Here is a 9,398-nt window from a genome sequence, read left to right on the forward strand (position 1 = left end):
CATGTGGAACCTTTAGCATATAAGTTCTTCCACTTGATGAGATACTCTGAAATTGATTGATTTCGTAGCTGTTGAGTTCTTGTTTCTGTGACTGCTTCTGGTTCCAATATAATTTTTCCTTCCTCGTCAAGTTCTGGAAATATTGTTTGAACTGGGAGCTTGTTGCCTATAACCTTCTTTAAACATGAAACATGGAAAACTGGGTGCACTCGAGAAGCTGCAAGAAGCTCCAATTTGTATGCCATAGTACCAATATTTTGCAACACCTTGTAAGGACCATAATACTTTGGTGATAATTTATTATCCTTCTTAGCTTGCTTGAGGGACATTTGTTTATATGGTTTTAGCTGTAGGAATACCTAGTCACCTACATCAAAACTTCTTTCGCTGCGATGTTGATCTGCTTGTTGTTTCATTCTATTCTGCGCCAACACGAGGTTATCCTTTAAGAGTTGGAGAACTTGTTGTTGATGCTCGATGTGATGTTCCACTGCTTGAACCTTAGAATTTTCTCTTAAATATGATGTGATGGATGGTGGCTGATATTCATAAAGTTCCATAAATGGGGTCATTTTTGTTGCAGTATGGAAGGAAGTGTTATACCACCATTCAGCTAGAGGCAACAATTTGACCCATTGTGTCTGTTTATCAGATACAAAGCAACAAAGATATCCTTCCAAACATTTGTTTACTATCTCAGTTTTCCCATCAAATTGAGGATGATAAGATGAGCTATGAGCTAACTGAGTACAAAGACAAGAAAATAATTTTGTCCAAAAATTTCCAGTGAAAATGGGATCTCTATCACTTACAATAATCTTTGGGTTTCCATGTAGCTTTTGAATTGTTTCCATAAATACAGTAGAAACTGTATTGGCTTTAAATGGATGTGGTAATGCACAAAAGTGTGCATACTTGGTAAGTCTGTCAACTACCACCATGATGACACTCTTTCCTTCGGACTTGGGTAAACTTGTGATAAAATCCATTGAAACCTCCTCCCAATGTTGGCTTGGAATGGATAAAGGTTGTAATAGGCCTGGGGTCTTAATTGTTTCAACTTTATTTTGTTGGCAAACCAAACATTCCGCCACAAAATTTTGAATATCCAATTTAAGGCCATCCCAAAAAAAGTCCTTCTTAACCCTGTTGTAAGTTTTTAAAAATCCTAAGTGCCCTCCTAAGGAGAAGTGTGCAATTCCATAAGAATCTTTTGTTTATGTAGATGCAACTTTAAGTCATGGAAAGCAAGTAGAAGAATTGGATTATTATGTAAAGGACCAACTCTTATATCATTTGGGAAAGTTATGCATTCCACAAACTGAAAGAGTTAACGTAATCCAAGAAGCACATACTTCTCTCATATCAAGTCATTTTGGTGTAAGTAAAACAGTTGCACAATTGCAAAGATTCTGTTATTGGCCAAGAATGCATGAGATAGTTTCTAGATATATCAAAGGATGTACAATGTGTGCTACAAGCAAGCCCAATAATAGGAAATTAGGCTTGTACACTCCACTTCGAATTCCTTCTCGTCCTTGGGAAAGTGTTTCCATGGATTTTGTTGGGGGATTGCCAAAATCTAGGAAAGGTCATGATTATTTGTATGTTGTTGTGGATAGGTTCAGTAAAATGTGTATTTTGATACCATGTAACAAGCAGGTTACAGTTGAACAAACAGCAAAGTTGTTCTTTTAGAATGTATGGGTTCATTTTGGGTTACCCACTTCTATTGTATCTGATCGAGATTCTCGATTTGTTGGGAAGTTTTGGTGAAATTTATGGGAGTTAATGGACACCAGATTGAAGAAAAGCATAACATTTCATCCACAAATAGATGATCAAACAGAAGTGGTCAACAGGACAGTGATCCAGTTTCTCAAAGTCTATTGCAGCAAGCATCCCAAGCTTTGGGTGTTATGTGCAAAATGCTTACAACTGTGCCAAGCACTCTTCCACTCAGAGATCTCCTTTTGAGACTTGTTTTGGTTTTATACCAAAGTCTCCCTTGGGTTTTGTCTTTGGTAAAGACATAGCAGTTGATGGACACAGTGATGTGGACAAAGCAACCAAGATCATTGAACAAATCCAGGAAATTCACCAGGCAGTACAGGAACAGCTGGAAAGAAGTCAAGACAAGTATAAGGCAAGACATGACAAGCACTGAGCTGAACATAGTTTGCAAGTTGGTGATCAAGTCTGGTTGTCCATCAACAAATACGAAATGCAAGGTGAAGTTCCGAAGCTAAAACCAATAAGGTATGGACCTTTCAAGATACTTGATAAAATTGGTGAAAATGATTTTCGCCTTGATTTACCAGCTTATATGTAGATCTATTCAGTCATTAATGCAGAAAACTTGAGATTGTATGAACCTTCATTGATTGAAGATCCTGAAGAGCAAAGTCAGTTTCCTTCTATTGGGGATTTGTTTCCTAAGTATCTTAATGAGTTACAGGAGGACATAGTTCTGGGCAGGAAGGTAAGAACTACACGTCAAGGGGATGTTGGGTGCCTGAGAGTGGGACTCAAAGGTTCAAATCCAAGCAAAGCACGATGGATAGAAGTTAGATAGGTGAAGGAGCAGTATCCTCACTTGATCGAATGCTAAAACCAACTTTTGGTGGTCCAAAAGCTTTTCAGTGGGAAGGCGTGATCCAAAATGGATCTTAAACCCTCTAAAAATGTAAGTCTTCATATATATTAAACTATCAGAAAATAGAGATCATAGAGGAAAACACTAAGGAATGGCAGAAAACAGAGTGAAGCGGAGCATAAAGTCTTGTTACACAAGAGTCATTGGATCGGACAGATCAATGGCCCAAATTAAATCGGGATATCGCATCGAGAGAGGCCAACGGAGTATATCGAAGGCGGCCCTAAGGGAAATGCGACTACGATCGACGACTTAACGTGGACTGTTGATCGAGCGTGTAGATCAACGATGAAGATTACATATATCGTATCGCAGATTCCGAAAGGGAGGACTTAACACAGGCAGAAAGCTTTCAGTGGATCTGAAGGAGTTATGAATTAAACAGCAAAGGATTTGAGTTCCGTGGTAAACTGTAATTTCGGCAGGCTACAGGCGATAAGTGGTACTGGAAGGGCTTCACTCGATTCCATACACTGGTCGACACGTAGCATGGCGTAGGAGAGAGAAAACCACTCATTTCGGGTGGGTTTTCCCTATGCGAGTGGGCCGCCCGAAATGGCCGTCAGCTGTTGGATTAGCAATCACGGATTAGACGGTGAAGAAGGCATGAGCTAGTTGGACGATCGGGTTGGATGTGAACCATTGGATTGAAGGCAAATCAACGGTGTGGAATACAAAGGGATTATGACACATAGCCAATGCGACTTGCGATTGCGATCAAGGTGGACCCGAGAGGATTATAGTGCAGACTTTATATCGTTTGAAGTCCAGATTTGGCGTTTCGTTCGGATTTTCCACTATTTTAGTTTATTTCCGTGTATTCCCTATGTAAATAGAAAAGTGTGTTCTCAGGGATTTTCACCCGCACCCGGTCCCTCCATTTGTAAACAGGTGGCCTCAATGCCTTAAGCGTTTTTGCAATGGTTGTTTAAATGCTTTGCAGGGAGATGAAGGGACAGCACCGGGAGCCAGAGAGCCCAAGAAGGGGATTGAACCGACAACGCCGATAGGCTTAAAATCCATTCAATGGTAGCACAGAGAAGAGGAGGTCAAACACAAAGGGGAGACAGAGTGTCAGAGAAAACGCACAGCTACGAACAGTTGATCAAAGGCACTACGAGGGAGAGTCTGTGCACTCTTTAGACTCGAGGTTTTCGAGTGAAATCCCTGTGAAATATCTCTGTTTGTTGTGTTATGGCTCTGATTGAGCTCACACCTGTAAACTCTATTCTTGAAGACATAATATAGAGGTTGACACTGAAAGCTGGACCAGGAGACGTAGCTAGGAATTCTGGTGAACTCCTTGATTATTTGTTGTGTTGATGTGTGTGTCTGTTATGTTTTCTGACTGTTAATTGTCTATATTATTTGCAATCTTTTTGATCCGTTGCACTAAGTAATATACGCATTTTCCTACACATGAGTCTGTAATACCTTTGCTTCTTGATTTAGTATCCGTTTCGGATCATTCATGATTGTTAAATTCACAATGAGTATAACCATATAAATTGAATGGTTAGGAAAGAAAGATAAATATTAATTCATAATAAATATTAAAATATTTATTTATTATACACCTTAAATTATTAAAATTTAAAAATTTATAAAAATAATAGATATTAAAAAAAAACATGATTCTTAACTATCAGGATTCATTCTGAGTTTATTATGGAAACTCCTAATCTATAAATAGGCTTTGTTACAATACCATGACTTATCAATATTGCATGCCCAAAAAACCATAATTTTTTATTACACTTGTTTTTATGAATTTTTTTTAATTAATGAATTTAATTAAAATAGGAAAAAAGGCACAACTAGTTTGGAAATAAATCTCAACTTATAATTTGTATAACTACTAAGAATATTCTAAAATATTTTATGGAGGTTAAATACCTACCATCCATCTAATAGTTATTGATAATTAAATTAGAAATTTAGAAACCATATTCTAAAATAAACATAATTAATTAATAACAGTTTTTGAGGACCAATGATTAGCTCAATCAGTCTAGTTCCCATCGTTAAAGAGATTTGCAAATGGGAGGTCACGTCGTCAATTCTCCTTGATGTTATTGGGATTAGGTTTTGCTAATGAGCCAATGAGAAGTGATCCCTAGATCTACTAAGATAGTTTCCCTCCACATATTTCAAAAAAATATATAAGAGTTGCATAATAAAAAGTTACCAACAAATAATAATATGCTTATAAAATTTCTTGTAAGCCTAAGTGTAGGTATTTTGTAGGGCCATGATATATGTTTTTTTTTTCCAAATAAATAATCCTAATTTTATTCAACTTGATAATCAGGAATAAAATTACATTTTTGCAGATGTCCAAAGGCATTTCAAATAAAACCAACCTTTCAGCTAATGTCCACTATGAAGAAAAACATTATAAAAATAATACATCAAATTTTTAGGGGTTTAAAAATGGTTAATATCATCTAATTTCCCCTTTTTTATTTCTTTATTTCCACCTTTCTCCATACTCCTTGATTGAGTATGGTTGTAACTATTCCCATCTGATTTCTAGCCATATGAGTTGGAACTTATTTGTCAGAATCCAATATTTTAGATACATGCAATCTTATTATGCCTCCTGGACCTTGTTTTGTAGGTAATTTCTCTTTATGCTAATCTAGAACAATGATCTCCTTTTATGTTGTCTCATTTGAGTGTCATCCTTTGTTTTAGTTCTTTCCTCTTCACTACCGTTGGATTAAGTTTGTATTTATGAGTTTAGGTGTTCTTCCTTGAGCTCTTCTTTTTCATCTTTTGTGTTCTTTCAGAACTACCATCCCTCCACTTTTGCTCTTGTTTTGGCCTTGCCTGATTTTCTTTTTTGGTTCCTTTTTTGCTTGAGGAAAATCATTTTACAAATGCCCTATTTAGAAGCAACATCAACATCTGAAATTTGTGTTCTCATAGTCGATAACCAATTTCCTTAGAAAATTTTCATGTTTTAAAAGAAGACGATCAAGGAGGCCTTTACTAAGGTCAATCTCAACACATATCATGGAAAAAGTGAAGATTCCTTTTGATGTTCTATCCGAGTCTATTTTTTTTAATTTTCCAAGGATATATCTGATGTCCTTGAAGACCTGATGATGCCAAAAAGGGAGATGAAGGTTTGGTAATCTTACCCATACTGGAATTGTTGTTACCGCAATGTTTGTTACATCAAAAACTGGGAACCAATGGGCTACAAAGAGCCCGATTCTAACCCAGAACCATGATCCTTCATTAAGAAGTTTTTCGCTTTCTTGTTGTGTGTCAAAATGGACTATGAAAAATCCTTTTGAGCACAAATAGAGATCACACTTTGTTGTCCAAGAAGATTACATTCATTCATATAAAGATTTTGGTTTCGACTAGAAACCATTAAACCGACAAATTAATATTGTGGCTTAGAAATTCAGACTTTACCTTTGAGGATACTACTTGCATAACCAATATCTTATCTGTTTGCTCAACTATGTAAGGTCCTAGAAAATATGAGGTTGTTTGCATGGTGAAACATTCTTCTCTTTGAGTATGTCCTTAAATTATATGGATCCATTAGATATTCTGGTGTCTGCATTTGAGTTTATGTGGATGAAAGACCCTCCCCTCATTCTTAGACTCAGAATAATGGTTAATTCCTTTCTCACTCCATAATCTTCCAACTAACATGTATCTTGTAACACTTTCCCTTCATATTCAAGGACCTGGATTGATGTTGATATACCCATATGGATCTAGATGGTGTGTTTCAAATTTTCCACAAGATCCCATCCTCGAAACCAAAATACAAATGATTTTCTGTTTAGGTATTTTATGAAACTATGAAATTTTCCTTATTTTGTTGACTCGTCAAGGGATCTGCTAGATTTGAGGTCCTTTTGGTCATATATGAGTGGTTGTGGGTGTTGCAACAAATATCGTGATCAACATTGTCACACACAAGAGAGCCAAACCCCATATCCTTGATGAAAAATGACATTGGATCTGGTTATGGATGACCAAAACCCTTACCTAGTTGATTAGAACGTGTTTCAACTATATTAGAAGGAATAAAGGGGTCTAGACCCCATGGTCTCACTTCCACGCCCATCACTACATATGGAATGAAATGTGCCTTTATATTTTAACAGACTTTACTGCCCCACCAGATCTATGAAAAAAGAGTATGGCACCATTAATCCTTAGAAAGAAACACTTGGTGGCACATAGCTTCAAAAAATATATCAAATTGGAGTTTCATATACATGATCATATTGATAAAGGCATAAATCTTCAAAAATGTGACTGCCATGGGCATTAGGGCCAATTTAAAAAGTAGCATTAGTGGCAAGGTAGTCCTTGCAGATAAGGACGCTATCCAAGAATGCATCTATGCCAGCCATATTCAGTCCATACACTTGTCAGAGACACAAATCACCACTATTGAGGATGCCATGAGAATCAAGAACGAGCTGGAGCTCGATGAAGATGGCCAAATACTCCATGAAACTAAAAACCCTAGCCATCATATGCTCCCTCATACTCATGATATATGTTAGAAGGTAAAAATAATGTATATATTTTAAATAACATGTTTAAATTTATTTTTAATTAAATTATAATGTTAAAAATAAATATTAAAAAAATTAATGTATTGCACTGATAGATGCTCTACAACCTAGTATATGAGGAATATGTTGTCACTTAATGTTACATTAAAAAAATTGTGTTCTGATTTAAGGTTATATATCTATCTATATATATATATATATATATATATATATATATATATATATATATATGCTAATTAATGAAAAATAAGGAACAAATTAAATATGTTGGCTCAATTTTTTTTTTAATAATAAGCATGTATATACAATAATATTATGGATTACAAAAGGAAAATTATGTGTGGACAAAATTCAAGAATACAAAAGATTATAAGGTTCGTAGGAGTATATGTGCCAAAAACTTCAATTAAGGTATGTTGTTCTTTAGAAATTCTTAAACTATATAACCTGTAACCTATAGTAATGAAATAAGATTATATGGGCAAAATGTGAAATTAATTAAACAAATGTCAACTCTTATTACATGTAAAATCTTGCATGAAATTAGAATACTCACAAAACTAAATTGTCAACTCTTGGTACGTATAAATTGTTGCACGAAATTGGAATACTTACAAAACTAAAGTGTTGCGTGAAATAATTACTTTGATGTGAGATAAATTTTATCAACATAAAAAATAATTAATATTTCATATATATTAATTAAGTAAATTGATATCATAAAAATAAATAAATTATTTGAGTTAATTTTTCTCAAAATAAAAAATAATAAGTATTTCTTTTTATAAATCAGTATAGAGCAACCTTAAATCTGGATCTACTAAGTGCTAAGAGGGATCAAATATCCTAAAGACACAATAATATGCAAAACTTGATAAGAGATTAAGAGATTTAATCCCTCTCAGCCCTTGGTAGATCTAGAGTTAAGATGGATCTATAATGAATTTAAAATAAATATTACAAATTTTATTTATCTATTCATATTAGAAGAACTTTATAATTTAGTATAGAAAACATAATTTTTCATATTATTATAATAAATAATAATAATAATAAAATTGAAATTAAAAATGTAAAAGAATTAACAACAAAAATATTTTTGAATATAGGCTATAAATATTAATAATAAAAAAATCTTTCAATGTACACTTTAAAGAATATAGTTTTATATAAATTTTATATAGAGAGATAAAGTGACTTTTAATTTCATATCTTATTGCCACACATACATGGAAAGAAATACTATTGCAAACATTTTGTCTAAAGAAGGCCTTTGGAAGGATTTGGGCACTTGGCAAGCCACCAAGTATCTAGAGGGTGTTATACATGAGTACTTGCATTAGTCCTTCTTGGAAGTTTGACTAGTTTACACTTTTCTTTGATTAGCACATTTTATGTTATGTTTTTGGGCAACCACAATTTTTTTTTATTCTATATGTCATTTAGCACATGTTACTATGATATTCCCGGACTTTTCATCTATACATTATTTTTTTGTTTGTTGTTGATAGCAATTACAAAATGTACATTGACATTGGCATATCATATTGGCACTCTATGACATATTAGATTTGTTAAATGCACAGATTTTGATATTTTTGGTTCTAAGACAGTGAGGACTATTTTGGAATATACAAGGTGCATCTACTTTATGTAACTTTTTTCCTTTTTAATATAATAGTCACGATTTTTTCTGTTGATTTTTTTTTTTATAGAAAGAGATCAAGTAATTGAAATAAAAATAAATATTACAAATTTTATTTATTTATTGAGATTAGAAGTGCTTTATAACTTAGTATAGAAAACATGTTTTTTTCATAATGTTACATAAACAAAATATTGAAATTTAAAATTTAAAAGAATTAATAACAAAAATATTTTTGAATATGGACCCTAAATATTAATAATAATAAGAATATTTCAATGTACACCTTAAATAATATAGTTTATCAATTTTATATAGAGAGATAAAGCAATTGAAATTAAAATTCATGATTTCTTCCATAACTACCTATTACTTAGCACGAGGAAGATAATGTGATTCCTTCAGTACTCAATATGGAGGTGATACATGGCATTTAAGATAATATTGATATTATATGTTATTAAGATGGAGATAAAGTAATTGAAAGTAAAAGAATATATATTTTACTTTCCAATACAAGAAATGTGTGCAATTGCTTCAC

Source organism: Pinus tabuliformis, chromosome 3_2 (assembly GCF_031772625.1).
Source record: "Pinus tabuliformis cultivar Carrire ecotype Pingquan chromosome 3_2, CPIR1, whole genome shotgun sequence".
Classification (NCBI taxonomy): Eukaryota; Viridiplantae; Streptophyta; class Pinopsida; order Pinales; family Pinaceae; genus Pinus; species Pinus tabuliformis.